The sequence below is a fragment of the Onychostoma macrolepis genome, chromosome 22, assembly GCF_012432095.1.
Source record: "Onychostoma macrolepis isolate SWU-2019 chromosome 22, ASM1243209v1, whole genome shotgun sequence".
Taxonomy (NCBI): domain Eukaryota; kingdom Metazoa; phylum Chordata; class Actinopteri; order Cypriniformes; family Cyprinidae; genus Onychostoma; species Onychostoma macrolepis.
Window position 1 is genome coordinate 19,671,432 of NC_081176.1, and position 15,874 is coordinate 19,687,305.

At 36.7% G+C, this 15,874-nt stretch overlaps 1 long non-coding RNA gene across 2 annotated transcripts in view; it reads left to right on the top strand.

The window, feature by feature from the left end:
* The window catches only part of LOC131529745 (uncharacterized), a 47,810-nt gene that overhangs the window by 13,411 nt on the left and 18,525 nt on the right, over positions 1 to 15,874 (top strand). For both annotated transcript variants that reach the window (XR_009268202.1, XR_009268201.1), the window contains exon 3: positions 2,033 to 2,090. This is a non-coding gene — a long non-coding RNA (uncharacterized LOC131529745). The remainder of the gene's footprint in view (positions 1 to 2,032; positions 2,091 to 15,874) is intronic.

Consider the following 15,874-nt stretch of genomic DNA (forward strand, 5'->3'; position numbering starts at 1 on the left):
TTATTTGGACCTGATGTGCTACATTAGGATAGTAGTATTTGTAACAATTGATGGTAAATATTAATATGTGCATGCTGTACAATCTCTATTATTTCCCTAATGCTGACATCCTGCTTGTTGCAGCAGTGTTGGAAGCTTTAGTGACAGTACTAGAGGGTTAAGTTTCTATTATTAAAATTGGTGTTAGTGACAAGTTTTATTCTTTAGGCACACATAACACATTTAACCTAGATGCCTTGTATTTTTCTGTCATTTTGTTTGCGGACCGCTCTCTGAATTTAATTTAAATAGATCAGTTTTCAAACAGGTACTGTTACTCATAATAAAACGGGACTTTTTATCTATTATTATTCAGTTTTCATTTTTACCTCAAAAAGCAAATGTCAATCATTTCTCCGCTGAACTTATGAATTCTGAGTTGGTATCTTAGCAACGGCCTCTGATCCAAGAAGTGAAATGGGAACGAAAATCATCCTTTATTTGGAGTCTTACATTGGCAGATTTAAAAGGGCCCTATACAGTGTATGAAAATATTTTACACACACCACAGACTCGCAGGCTTTTTTTTTTTTTTTTAAACCTCTATATCGATACTGTAGCATACAATATCCAAATAGTGAAATTAAACATCCTTTTTTAAACGTGTTATTAGTTTATTGACGAAACGTTTTATTAATTCACATACTGTTAAATGGGAAACACGACATCTGCGTCTACCTACCTACCTAAACAGCTGTTTTGGGCATCAGCGTGCCCAAACTGTTGTCAAAACCCCTCAGGTGATTCGCGACGCCTTGTGATGCACAAAAATGTTGTATAGATGTACAGCTGACTAGATTAAAAAGTTGTCGAAATTAACAATGACTGGAACGATTTTTGTTTTCAGTAGATAGCTAAAATGTTAAAAAATATGTTTTTCCTCAAAGAAGGTATATAGGCTATCTGTGAATATTAAGAACAGTCGACCTAAAGAGTAGCCTATAATATTTTCTTTTCAGGTTACTTCGTTTCTTTAAACTTTAGTCGCGCGCTTTACAGCCGTCAACCGTCAACCGTCAAAAGTCACTTTAAATGTAATTCCGCGCGAGTTTTGGTAACTGACATGAACTGAATGAATTTAGGTGAGGGAATGTTTTTTGTGTGTGTACCGCTATTAAGTTTATCAGCTAGCCTATATGTGGTAAATTTGTTTTCGTTTGAGAAAACGTTTAAAAAGTCTTGTTTCTCATATTACAAACATCGTTCCGCATTAATGCCTGTCATGAACTGTATATTTTGAAATGCACGTTTTATACGGTATAGGCTATGTGAGCGATATAGCCTATTTCATGTTGAGTATTACATAGGGACCCTCTAACCTAGATTTTATATAATTCTGAACTGATCATTAGAAAATGTTCATTCAAAAAGGTAAAAATTTCAAGAATATTTAAGAAACAAAAAGCTTTATTCTTTCCCTGAACTCCCTGGAGTGCCTTCAGGGCCCCTCAAGGGTCTGTGGACCCCTGGTTTAAAAAAACAAAACAAAAAAACCTTGGGCGTAGATTATTAAACCTGGCAACACAAACAAATTTAAAATTCCCAACGCTCTTTACTGGTTATATAAGAAGATTTATTTGGGTTCTATTGCATAATATGCTTTTCTATATTTATTTTAGAGCATGTTATATTCTTTTTGAGCCCTGCATAATTTAACTGCCATTGTGTTCTGAATTCTCATGCATGACAAAGAAAGTAATGTTAAACCTGAATTCAGATTGCCTTTTAAGATCTTCTAGTGGATGCATGTTTGAAAAAAGCTGTTATAAAAATTTTCACCTATTTATAGCTGCACTTGAGTAGCTCTGTGAATGATCATCAGTAAAGGAGCCTCACAAAGATAAAAGATCAGCTAAATTTAAGCAGATTTTTAAATAAAATAGCTAATAACATCATGTTGAAATATCCCAAAACAGTCAAAGCTAGACTAAAAATGCTCGCGTTTCAGGGTGAAATCAAGCTGAATTCACTAAGATGTGTTATTCTTTTACAGGAAAAAGAGACCTTGGAAATCAGTGATAAAACAGTGAAATGAACTGACCTCAGATCAGGTGAGTAATATGGCATTGTCATGCACTCTCAATATGACCTTGACTTTCATTTTGCATGAAGTTGCATGTTTAAGAGACAAATATGTAACAGGTTCTTTCACATTCCTGCATATGTGACTTGTAGGGGTAGGTTTGTTTATGTCCTTTACGGGCAAGCATTAGTGTATATATAAGCATATTAATCCCTCATGAATAACCATATATTATTTGCTTTTAGAAACATGAGTAGATGATGCCTGGTAATGTTCATATTTCAAGCTAAGCCATTTTTTTTGTCCACATATTCTGTATTTATATCAAGGGAGCATTTTTGTTAAGATATTGTGGTGAACTGGCTTCCGCGTGACATCAAAACTGGTTTCTTTTTCCCCAAAAAATGCTGGATGGCAAACATAGGAGGGATTACTATGGCAACAGCGTTTGCCCTTGCTCATTGGTGGTAAGGAGTAAAGCAGACTTATGTCACATGACTCCAGTCAGAGCCGAATCCTGCAAGGCATTGGCTTACATGTTCATTTCAAAGCTCAAATTTATGTTTATGTGTTACCCAGGAACAAGGAGACAGAGGTTAGCATGGGATACACACAAACACACACACACACACACACACACACACACACACACACACACACATATATATATATATATATATATATATATATATATATATATATATATATATATATACTTTTTTTTTTTTTAAATTATTTGATTCACTGCAACTACAAATATTCGGATTATATTAAAGGATATAATTAAACATTTCTATGTGAATTTGATCATAGTAGTTATTTTATCGCTGTTTTGAACCATAGCAAGTGCAATGAGCATCTTTACGATCTTGACAGTATAGCGCATTACTCATTCGATCGCTCTCTGATCCAATTTGTTTCCACACTGTTGCCGGACAAGAGATGGGAAGGCAGTTTGTGTGATCTATATTTTAATTCTTTTGTTCAGAGCCTTATCCCTTTAAAATATTGCAGGAGTCCCGGCGGCGTGTGTGTATATAAGGTGTGCTCATGTGGAAAGGCTATGAGGGTGGTTCAGTCCTTCACCTTCCTAATTCCCTTCTTTCTCTCCTCCGCCACCCCCCTCTCCTCCACCTAAAGCCCTCTCTCTAACCCTCTTCAGACTCACACCCTCTCTCTTTCTCTCCCTTCACAATCTCAAGTCAGAGTTCAATGGCACTTTTTTCATTCTGTCCTTTTCTCCAGCCCCCCTCCTCTCCCCAACTCTAGTGGGTTTTGCGAGATGGGGGGCAGGTACCTTCCCTCCCCCATGTGAACTTTAGCTGCAATTCTCCAGGCACACATGCATTGTGAAACACAGATTGAAAAAGAAATGAGCACCTTTTTTTCACTCTTTCTCTCTACTCTTGCCTTAACACAGAATTCTCAAACTCACCCACTCTCTCCCACGCAGTGTATTCAGTGCGCTAACGCCACCACAGCCTCGTTTTATGGCACTCTTGTGAAGGCAGTGTGGCTCAAGTAAGTCAGAAAGCAGTCCATAGAAGTACTAGAGTTCATATAATTTCATATTGTATTGTGCAGGGGATATATGGAATATATAGAATATATGGAAGTCTTTTACCAGAGTTCTTCCTTGAGATCTTTTACCCTTGACCGAGAGATAACTATTGTATCCACTACATTTCTGCAGACTGAGTGCAACAGTCAGGTTTCAGAAATAAAAACTCATTCATTTTCTCTATAGGGAAAGTGATTTTTAATGATAACTCATAAACAGACCTGCTGTGAGCTTTGAGGTTGTTAATCAATGGTGCATGCCTTTTGTTCAAGCCATCTTTTCACATTATTTCATCTTATTTTTAAAATAAGCTTTTTGAAGGGATAGCTCACCCAAGAATAAACATTCTGTCGTCATTCACTCTCCCTCAAGTTGTTGTTTCTTTGTTCTTTTGCGCACAAAAGAAGATATTTTAAGGAATGTTGGTATCCAAACAGTTTATGGTAGTCAATGACTTCCATAGTATGGGAAAAAAAATACTATGGAAGTCAATGGCTACCGTCAACTGTTTGGTTACCAACGTTCTTTTGTGCTGAACAGAAGAAACAACTCATACAGGTTTGGTACAACTTTAAAAACTACATTACGCATTATGCTGTACATTACCCAAAATTCCACCAATCAGAGAGCACCACCATTACAATAAAGCACTGCAAATTACATAATCAAGTCAGTCTTCCTACTCTCTCAAAATACTTAAATATTTGTATGTATATATGCATATTTTGCAAAAAACTTAATATATTGTTTCCATACAACCAACAACTTGAATAGTTTTATATTTTACCATTGTTTTTAATTTAATTATGTCATTCGCAATGCTTCATGGGATTGTAGTTCTTTAAAGGCGTTAAGTACACAGTCCTGTACCTTTGTCTTTTTCTGTCTGATTTTCAAATGCGTTTTTTGCTTTAAATAAAAGTTTGTAATGTTGTAATTTACCTTGTAGCTTGGTTCATGGCTTATAATGCTTTAACAAATACTTTTTTTAAATCCCTATGGGAAAATGAATGGAAAAATACTTCCAACATTGTTTAAAAAGTTGGCAGGTGCTAATGCACTAGGATAATTTGGAGGCATCAAATAGGGTTACATACCAAAACACACACACACACACACAAAATAAAAATTACAAAAGCTGTGACTAGGGTGGCAACCTTTGAAAAGGTACACCTTATGCACCCCTAATGGTACATATTAGTACCTTTTGAAAATTACCACCTCAGTCACAGCTTTTACCTTTTATTTTTGAGAGTGTATTCTAACATGCTAATGGTGGAAAGGGCTAGTGTAAGGGCATCAAGTTGTTTAAGAGAAAGAGAAAGCAAGTGAGTCTCTTTTTCCTCATCTTGTAAGCCAGAAAAACAGTCTGTGACATTGGCCTAGTTCTAGATCACGATCGCCCAGAGGAAGAGTTGAATTGAGGAATCAGAGACAGAGGATCAGAGGGGACTTAGCACCCTGTGGCTATGAACCCCCTCGCTCCATACCAGCTAACCACCTTTCACCCTCATCCTGGGCTGTTGCTTCCTCTTCGTGTTCCTGGACGAGCCCCCACTTTTTATAGAAGAACTCAATATCGTACACGCGAGGTTCGATAGTTCAATGCAAAGCAGACTTTCTGAAATGATGTATGTATGAGAGGGAAGAGGCAGCATATATAAACAAATTCTCCGCGACACACGCACGCACGGAAATCTATAGATTTCTCAAGATGTTCTGTCTGTTGACTTGCACCATTACCATTTGTAAATGCCACGGAAGATTGTGCTGTTAGTGCAATGCTTTGAAAATGTATCAGGAATTATTGATATTCAGTTAGAATGTGTATGCCACACACGGACAGAACCACTGTCATCAAATGTTTATGGGTAAACTTGGGATGGGAGAAGCAGGAAACCCCTGGTTGCAGACAAGACAATTTTCTCACTAAAAATTATTATTATTACTTCAGTATTACCTCTGTATTTTGTTGAGGAGAGACACTACTGTTGCAAACTTTGCAGTCATTACTTTTTTTCATGAAAAAAACTTTTATTCTGCAAGCATTAAATATTAAGGTGTCCACAAAATATTAAGCAACTGTTTTCAATATTGATAATAATGATTTTTAAGCACCAAATCAGCATATTACAATGATTTCTAAAGGATCATGTGACAGTAAAGACTGGAGTAATGACTGCTGAAAATTCAGCTTTTCCATCACAGGAATAAATTACATCAAGAAATATGTATAAAAAAACTATTATTTTAAATGTGAAATAGTATTTCACAATTATTTTTATTTATTGAAATACAATAATTCATCCTTGGTGAACATAAGGCATCTTTCAAAAACCTAAAAAAAAAAAAATTAAGTAAAAACCATTAGCCTACTTTCCTAAGCAATCAGATGATTTGGTTTTGCCTGGCAGACAAAATCCCAGGCAAAAATATCCTACAGGCTTCCAGTGACAGAAGACCTCAAGCCATTTTTGTGAACTGCTCAGAACACCTTAGCCAATACTGGTAATAGTTGTTCATCCAGCACTAATATTGTGGCAGTTTTAGGGTTAGCATGGACAAACAACACACATTTACCTCAGAAAACATACAAATCTAGTTTAATCTCTCTAGTTGAGGGTGTGAAGTATCTTACTGGTGATTACTATATTAGCATCACAATGTTGCGTTCATCAACAGAACAGCATTGCGTCATAAACTTTCCTTTTGTGAATTCGTCTGGCTGAAAGTTTATAAGCGACAATTTGCTTAGAGATTTATGCAGTGGTTTTCTCACCGTTGTATAGAATGCTGTGAACCAAACCAAATTGTGGATATATTACTCATGGTTGTTTTCATTTGTTTGAAAGCCTCTGGTCTATGAAAAAACAGAAAGGAAAATTCTTTATAGATTGGAATTCATATACAGGGCTCGATAGCTCGCTTTGTAAGTTCATTTGAATTATACCCCCTGCATTATTCGCCTTGATAGGAAATAAATCTCTTTAAATGAATGCGCTCAAGGGGGTTGCGTTAAAGGGAGGGTTTTGTTGGTAGCGCTAGCATATGCTAACATAAATTAAAGCCTATATTTCTCAGTAGAAAACAGATTGATGTTTCTTACTGCTTAAAAGCTAAAAAAAGCCACATTTTCTCACAGTGGATTGCTTAAAGTGGCTACTGTGTGCTGGCGATGTCCAAAGCGGGTGCAGAAACTGGCTGATTTTTTTCAAGAATAGAAAAGCTAGCCAAGCTGAGTAAGGCCTCTGTGACATTGCCATGCAAAACACTGCTTCAATAGTGAAGTGTATTTATGAAGATGAGGGTGGTGGTGGGGGTAAGGGAGAGGAGGGAGGGCGGTTTAGAGGGGGACGTTATGAAAAGGCAGCAGGCTGCGAAGTGAATGGGACCAGTGAGGAGGGGGGCGGCAGGGTCCGCGCCTCCATTGGTTCAATGCAACGGCCAGAGCAGCTGTGAAAGGAGGTCTCCCCTTTTTCCCACGACCCAGCAATGGGGCAAAACAGTGGCCCGAGTCTGCCAGGGTCAAGTCACTTTGCTAATATATACACTGGGCTTGTGTACGCGAACAATGCATACACACAACTCATTTATTTGGTGTGTGCACACAGACCGACCCGCACTCATGTGTGTACACAGCCACCTTCAGACTGGGGAGACTGGTGGGCAGCGAGAAAAGACCCTGACTCTAATTTCGGTCACTTTGGGGCCATTGTCTAGTTCTAGACCAACAGTCCTAGATTCTACAAATTAACAAGCTAGTCAGGACTTGGTGAACGCACACGCTCAGACAGAGACCTGCTGTTCAGAGATCAGTCCATTCCCCAAATATTGACATATACATTTTTAGTCATGATAGATAGATAGATAGATAGATATCCAGACAGATAGATAGATAAATAGATAGAAGGATAGATAGATAAACAAATAGATAGATATATAGATAGATAGATAATCAGATCAGATGATTGAAGATTAAATGATCAAATGGATAGATAGATAGATAGATAGATAGATAGATGAACAAATACATATTCAGATAAATGATAGATAGTTATTCAGAACCAAGTTATTACCTTTTTTTATAACCTTACATTTGGTTGTTTATTTGTAAGTTAATATTAATATGAAAATTCATATTAATCAAGTATGTTAACACTGTAGATATGACATACTTAAGCTTTAAGACAATAATTTTTTGTCAGTGTAAAACCTATTAAAAATATAAATTATGGAGGAATGCTAAAAACATTTTTTTTCTTTTTTTTTTTTGTGCATCTTTGTTGGTTTTTAGTGTGTTTTGTTGAAACACCCATAAAATGCTTAGTAGTTTTAATTGCATGTTTGTTTTCCCCTTTCTGTACAGCTCACACGTCTGAATACATGTTTATGGCCCATATGCGCAGTCTATTAGCGAATATGGACCCTGCGTCTCTCCCGGGTTTGTCTTCTATAGAAGGTGCCATCTTGTTAAAGGCGTATTACAAACTCCACCACTGTGTCACAGTCTTTCTGCCTCTCCCCACCCACCTTGTGCCGTTTACACTCCTTTATGGTACATTTGTCCTGCAATAAGCCCCATTCTTTTGATAAACAAGCACAGGCGCTGGCATCGCCTCTCTCCTCTTGCCTCCCTCTCCTATTCAGAGGCTCCTGGAGTACAGCAAGACAAAGAAGAGACTCACTTAATTAGCTGAGCGAGAAGATGCATTGGGGCAATCACCCAGCACAATGAGGGAAACGCACAGCATGTTAATTCGGCGTGGGGTTGTAGCGAGCTTCCCGGGGCCCAGAATAGCCTTTTGTTTAGCGCCTGGCCGGCGTAATAGATCAGATGCGCTTCAATTAAAACGAATGTGTTCCAAGCCTCCTTTCGAGAAGGTGTGGATGCATATTTTCTTTGTTTGTTTAAGGAACCTATTCTAGCTGTTAGCCATGTTGTCAAGTCTTGAGCTGAAGCTGTTTGAGCAACTTGCAGATTTTGGTCTTGTCCTCGTGCATTTGTTATTTTATGGCTTCTGAAGATATTCAGTCATATTTATGATCGTTTTATGGTGTTTTTTTATTTTGCAGCTTGTCAGCTCAAGTGCTCATTTGCTTTCAATAGATGGAAAAGAGCATCTAGGATAGTCCTCAAGTTTTTTTTGGCAGAAATTTCGGCAACTGAAAATTTTCAGCCAAAACAGTACAACTTACTGAAATGTTGTATCGCATGTGATTGCTCAATCAGTGCTTTACCCGTAGAAAGACGTCAATAAAACAGCTTGTAAACAATATGGCACATAATGTTACATTTACCTCAGAAAAGCCATTCAGTGTCCATAAACTCAATAAATAACTCTATACTGTAAGAAACTGACTGTGAAATTTACAGTTATTAACCGGCAGCAAGTGACAAGTAACTTACTGTAGAAGAAATAACCATATTTTCGCTGTTTTCATTTACAGTAGCAACCATGTAACTGTAAAGTAAAACTAATTTTTTGCAAGTGCAATTTTTTTTTTGTTGCCTTTTTGTGCTTATTACACAGGAGAGTGTAGCGATTGGTGTGGGGTGGAGAGAGGGGAATGTGATCGGCAAAGGACCTTAAGCCAGGAATCGAACACGGGTCGCCAGAGACACAGTGGCACTATATATCAGTGTGCTAACCACTAGACTATCGGTACCAACAGGTTCCATTGCTGTTTAGTTATATTGATTCAGCCCAAATAAATAATAATAAGAAGAAAAATTGAAATAAATAATGCATGTTGCATGATTTAAATATAAATATTCATTTATCAACAGTCACAGTTAACTGCTCATCATTATAACGAGCTTCATTAATCATTCTTCACTTATTGCTAGATGTGTAGAAAACAATAAAATCTTGATGACCTTCTGGTCTTTTTTTTTTTTTTTACAGCACATTGTTGGTTACTGTAATTTTCTACAGTACATAATTGCTTATTGTGTTTTCTACAATACATTGGTAATTACTGTGATTTTCTACAAGACATTGCTGGTTACTGTGACACTCACAGTACTTTTTACATTACTGCAATTTTGACTGAAACTACGGTATTGTACTGTGAGCTAGTATACAGTAATTTCCTGTGCACAAACACAGTAAATTACTGTAGATTTCACATTAATTTTTTACAGTGTAAAGAAGAGCATTTTGCTAAATATATGCACTTTTTTTTTTGCTTTTTATATCTTTTTTTTTTTACTTAACCTGTTATCTTCATTATTTAATGCATATTTGACCAGTTTTTATTACAGCCGCTGTTTAAATGTTTATATTTAAAAAAAATTGGAGTAGTAACATAATTCTTTTATTATAGCGTTGACACAAAAACTTGCCTTGTGTGCAATTTAAATTTTGCAACTCCGTTATTATTTGAGTGTTGATTATTAAATAAATTAGATTCATTAATTGATTATTAAATAAAATTTATTTTTGGTTTCGGTTTGAATTATCAGCCAAGTTGCAACCTGAATTTTGGGTTTCAGTTTCGGTCCAGAATTTTTATTTTGGTGCATCACTAATATTTATATTAATATTTTATTTATACATGTTTTCAACAGGAGAAAGATCTGTCCACTGCATTAATTTTTACATAGTTTTTTAGTTCTAGTCAGTGTTTTGGTCTTTTGTGCATCATAATATGGAAGAAAAGATCTGTCGCTACTTCCGTTTCGGCACAAATTTAAATTTACATTGCAAAAAATTTTTCAGTGATTTATTTTAGTATGTTTTATAAGAAAATACTATTTTTTTCTACTTTAGAATTTCCTGTATAATGCAATGTGTTACTGTTTCTTTGTAATTGTTTTTAAAAATTACTAGGAAGTTTTGAGCGTAAACCATTTCTTTTTTTCAGTCGTATACTTTTAATTGGCTAAAATGGCATTGTAAAGTGCCAAATTACACCAAATATTCAATATTGTTGTGGAAAGAAATTATTCTATTCACAATATGACTAAGCATTCTGACTGTTCATGCCATTTTGCGCAGATGTAAATATCTGATTATTTTCTCTTACATATAGCATGCAAACATAAGCAAATTGTTTATTCATTGTTTAGTTACTCACTTAAATTAACCTCATAGGTAAATTTGTTTGAACGACCAACCAGCCTGCACATAGCAACACTGGCTCAACCAATGGTTTGAGTTTGTGGGGCGTGGTTACCTTTTGACCAACCAATAGCACATGAGGGGAGTGGTTCTAAAGACCAATCTTTTGTTTGTTTTAAATTTGTTTTATGGTCGATTAATGTTTTTTTTTTTTTTATAAAATGTTTAATCATCGTTCTGATACGCATATCGCTGACTGCCAAAAAACTTATATTTTGACAAAAAACTAAATATTTTGAGCAATTAACGCTGCCTTTTTCTTGTGATGCAACCTTCCATGTACGATGTAGTGTTGCGATCTGCTGTCGCCTCGTTTTGTAAATCTATTTCTGTTGAATTGAGTGGGAGGTGTGATTGTGTTTGGGTGTGGGGGCTTATTCAGGTTGCTTCTGTTACAGTGGCACCCTGAGGCGGTTACTTTCATGAAGACAGATAAGCTCACCATGAAAATCCCTCTCTCTCTCCCCACCACCACGCCGCACGAGTACCACCCGAGCCTTCTCTTCCTTTTTCTGGAGAGTTCTTTAACCTTGATGAGTGAGATGAAGGGGTCAGAGAGGATAGACAAGTGACTGCGCTATGTTACAGTGTATGTATAGAAAAAAACCACCCCTCCTCCCTGTCAGGATCAATACGGCTAACAGAGAGCTGGGCTAGTAAGGCATTGAAGTTGGTGGGTGTAGGAAAGCTCTACTGAGGGCCATAAAGAGTCTTAAGTGCGCCTGCTATAGCGCCTCTGCTTTCGGCTGTCTTTACACATAGCGGTCACATAGTCTCGCCTGTTGATACCAGATTTGTGAGATTTAACATGCTCTGCGGTCAGAGCTTTATGTCCATGTCTGTTTCATTTGGCTCTGCGCTACTTGAGAAGATCTGTTTTTGTGATCTGCTTTTTTTGTGATTGTGTGCCTCAAGGGTGTGTGTTTGTTAGTTTTTTTTCTTAACATTTGTTTTTCTTTATTTTTTTTCCTCACACTGAATGAGAAATGTGTTGCAGACATAATAGACAGCTTACTTTAAAGTATGAAACTGTTATAGTTGCATAGATACTTTTATAAATTTGCTTCAGGAAATATGTGACATCGACACTGCGTTATTTTCTTCACTGGCACTCAGATCCAGACCTTTTTGACGCAGATAGAGAAAATATGGTAACACTTCAGTGTAGTGACCAATTCTTATTAGCATGCCTGTTATTAAGATATTGGCTGTTTATAAGTACTTATAAAGCACATATTATGCATGACCATATTCTACATCCCTAATCCTATCCAACACCTAAACTCAACAACTACCTTGCTAACTATTAATAAGCAGCAAATTAGCAATTTATTAAGGCAAAAGTTGTAGTTAATGATTTGTTAATAACTTCAAATTAAAGTGTGACCGAAAATATTCATGCTTTTAAGAGGTTTTCAAAAAACTGGTGAAACTTTGTAAAACTTTCTTATGGTAGCCAGTGGTGAAAGATGATTTTTGCTGGCTTGATGGTGTAGTTATGGCGTTTATAATTGCTAAACAATAATCTGATAATAAAATAGTATTTTACATATATATATATATATATTACACATACACAGTATACATATACATACACACACACACACACACACACACATATATATATATATATATATATGTATGTATTATGAATATATATATATTTTTGTACAAATACTACTACCACTAATATTAGTAAGTAGTAAGAAGTAATATTATTATATAATATTTTTAAATAATATTAAATAATGTTTGTAATATTTTATTTTTAAAAAATTGATTTTTTTTAAATAGCATTTTACATTAATCTTAGAATATAATATATTTTAAATACTATCATTTATTATTACTGTTATTACTGTCATTTATTATTCATGTAATGTAGTGGGATAATGTATAGTGGTGGACAAAAGTATTAGAGCACCTGACAGATCTGAAAATATTGACCTTTTTGCCTCCAAAACATGATTTCATTTCATAATGTTCGTGAAACATGCAGATGGTTGCTCTGAGCACAACAAATATCAGATAAAGTGAGTCGTACTGTTTTTATCCAGTTTTAATTGCAGCACATCTCTCTGGCATAGTGTCAATATATTTCCTGAGAGCTTCAATGCTAATGTTATTCCATGCCTTCTGCAACTCAAGCCAAAGGGTTTCCTTTGAATGTACAGTAGATCTGTCCTGTTTATTTTCCAGCTCGCCAACTCGCAAATTTGCTCGATGGGGTTGAGGTCCAGACTTTGAGGGGGCCAGGCCATCATTTTCAATGTTCCAGCAGATTTCGTCCATCGTAGGTAGTTCCGACAATAGTTAGTTTTATGGGTATTGTAATGGCCAATTCAACAAAAACAACTGAAACCTCTTAAATATGCCAAGTGTTCTAACAATTTTGGCCACCACTGTACAGTCAACCCATCATTATCACTAAATAAACCTCTTCAGAATGATACTTTGGGGATACATGTCTCTTTTGCTAACTGTACATTATCCCTTATTAGCTATCATTATTCGCCTTCACTAATCCCGCAGTGATTTTCCTCTCTCAGGTGGTTGAGACGTTCGCTTGCTCACGAGTTCTCCACTCCCCACTCAGCTTAGGTAATTGAGTTGAGTGAGAAGTTAACCACCCGTCTCAATGGCAGGGAATCCTGGTGCCCCTCCCTCTCAGGAGGGTCACATTGTCCAGCCCCTCTCCCGCCGGTGTAATCCCTTCCACCGGGACAAAGGACCTACCCACAGGCCACAGAGGTACATTAACCCACCAGCCAGCGAGCCCTCTGACCTGAGCGGCAGTGCCCCGTTCATCCAGCCCGGCTAACAGCTACTGGCGCTCGGCACATCAAAGCCGAGAGCTGAGCTCGTGTGTGCGGTTACTTATTCATGCAGGCCTGGGAGACAGTCCGTGGAGATGAAACAGCAGTGGCGAGGAGACCCACTGATGTGCAGAGTGGAACAGCTCCCCTGTGGTCTCAGTAAGGAGTTAGAAAAGCCAGAGCCGACGCTGGTTGGTGCTGTGATCTATGTCGCAGCGCTGAGGGGATATCTGGCCCCTACATCAAACATCTTGTCCCAATAATGCGGCCTGTTATCAGAGCGAGTGATGCCCACAGCTTGGCTTTAGCCGACTGTGTACTGTACTGTGATCTGCTGTAGTTGAGCTGCAGCATTTGTGATGTGGAGATTATGTCAGACATAACGGCTACGCGTAAATCCAATACACTTTGGAGGCTGTGCAACAAGGAAACTTCAGTGGTTGATCTACAAGCGCATAATGTTAAAAGTGAGTGTGTAATTTTGGTGAGAACAGACAGAATGATTGTTTTCAGACTGGTCTTCTGAACCACTCCCCTCATCAGCTATTGGTTGGGTTAAACATGTAGCTGTGCCCCCAGAACTCACACTATTGGTTAAGCCAGTGTTGCTATGCTGACTAGTCAGCATGTTCAAACTAAAAGAGCAATGTTTTGATAAACAAAGCAACAGTGTTTACACCTTTTCAGGGGAATCAACCGAATCATAATTAAAGGGAAAATTATCTGAGCACCCATATTACTTTCTTTTTTCTCTGGAACACAAAAGAAGATAGTCTGAAGAATGTTTTATCTGTTTTTGTCAATACAATGACATTTTTGCTCACCTTTAACTTTAAATGATCCTGGACAAAAACAGTTGAAACATTACTTAAATAAAACAAGAATCATTAGAGTATGTTTTACAAGAGAATGCTATTTCAGTCATTCTACTTTAAAATTTTGTTTAATTTAACTTGTTACTTTCATGTTTCTTTGTAATTATATGTGTTCCACATGCAGAAGAAAGAAAGTCGTACAGGTTTGGAACATAGTAAGTGATGACACAGTTTGTTTTTGGGTGAACTGTCACTTTAAGTCTCTCTCTACATATTAAAGGGACAGTTCACCCAAAAATAAAAATTCTGTCTTTAATTACTCACCCTCATGTCGTTCCAAACCCGTAAGACCTTCATTCATCTTCGCAACAAAAATGAAGATATTTTTGATGAAATCCGAGAAAGGTAGTAAGAACATCGTTAAAATAGTCCATGTGACATCAGTGGTTTAAACATAATTTTATGAAGCTACGAGAATACTTTTTGTGCGCAAAGAGTACTTAATTTGTGTTTTGAAGACGAACAAAGGTCTTACAGGTTTGGAACGACATGAGGGTGAGTAATTAAAGACAGAATCTTTATTTTTGGGTGAACTGTCCCTTTGAGCTAAGTATTTTAAGTAGTTTTAAATTGTTAAATTGCATACTGCAGTAAACATTCAGTTACATTGCAAGGGAATGCATTAAAATGTAAAAAGTATAATTCTCACACCAGTATTGGTGCTAAATCATATTGTGTTTCTCCTTCATGGGCTGCAGTGAGATACAGGGGGCGTGTCCTCAGCAGGGCCGCACCCCCGCTGCCCTGCCGTCAGTCAGAGACGGAAGAGGTGAGGTTGCCATGGGAACAAATGCTCTGTGTTAACCAGAAGGGAAACAAACAGTAGTGTTTCATAAAGTAATGTTCTTGAAAAGCAGGCTTGGTGTTGTGCAGAAGATGCCTTGAAACCGGAGATCTTTTGAAAAGTGTTTGTGTATATACGTAGATTATTTGTGCAGGAGCAAACCTGGTGCCATTTGCACTGATACTTTTTCAGTTTTGTTTGAAGTTGTGTTGTAGCATGCAGAGTCTGATCATAGATTTGCAGAGATCTTCTTAAAACTGCAGCATTGCATAGGAACTCACAAGGGCAGATTGATTGGCCTTGCTGTTGTAAAAGTGAGGCAATGCTTTGCTATGTTTTTCTTTGGTAAAAATCGTTTTTGGCAAATGCAGTCCTTGGATTCTTTTCGTTAGTATTCCACATCTGTAAAAAAAAAAAAAAAATTACCAAGTGTACTAATATTAGTGGAATAGTTTGAACAAAAATTATATTTCTGTCATTATTTACTTAATTTTTAAGAATATTTTTGATACTTAAAGCATCATAAAAGTAGTCCACATGACATGTGCTATATTCCAGTCTTTTAAAGTCATATTATAGCTTTATATAATAAAATGACTAAAATTCAAATAATTATTCATTGATTATCTTTCCCTCCACTGTAGTTTTTAAA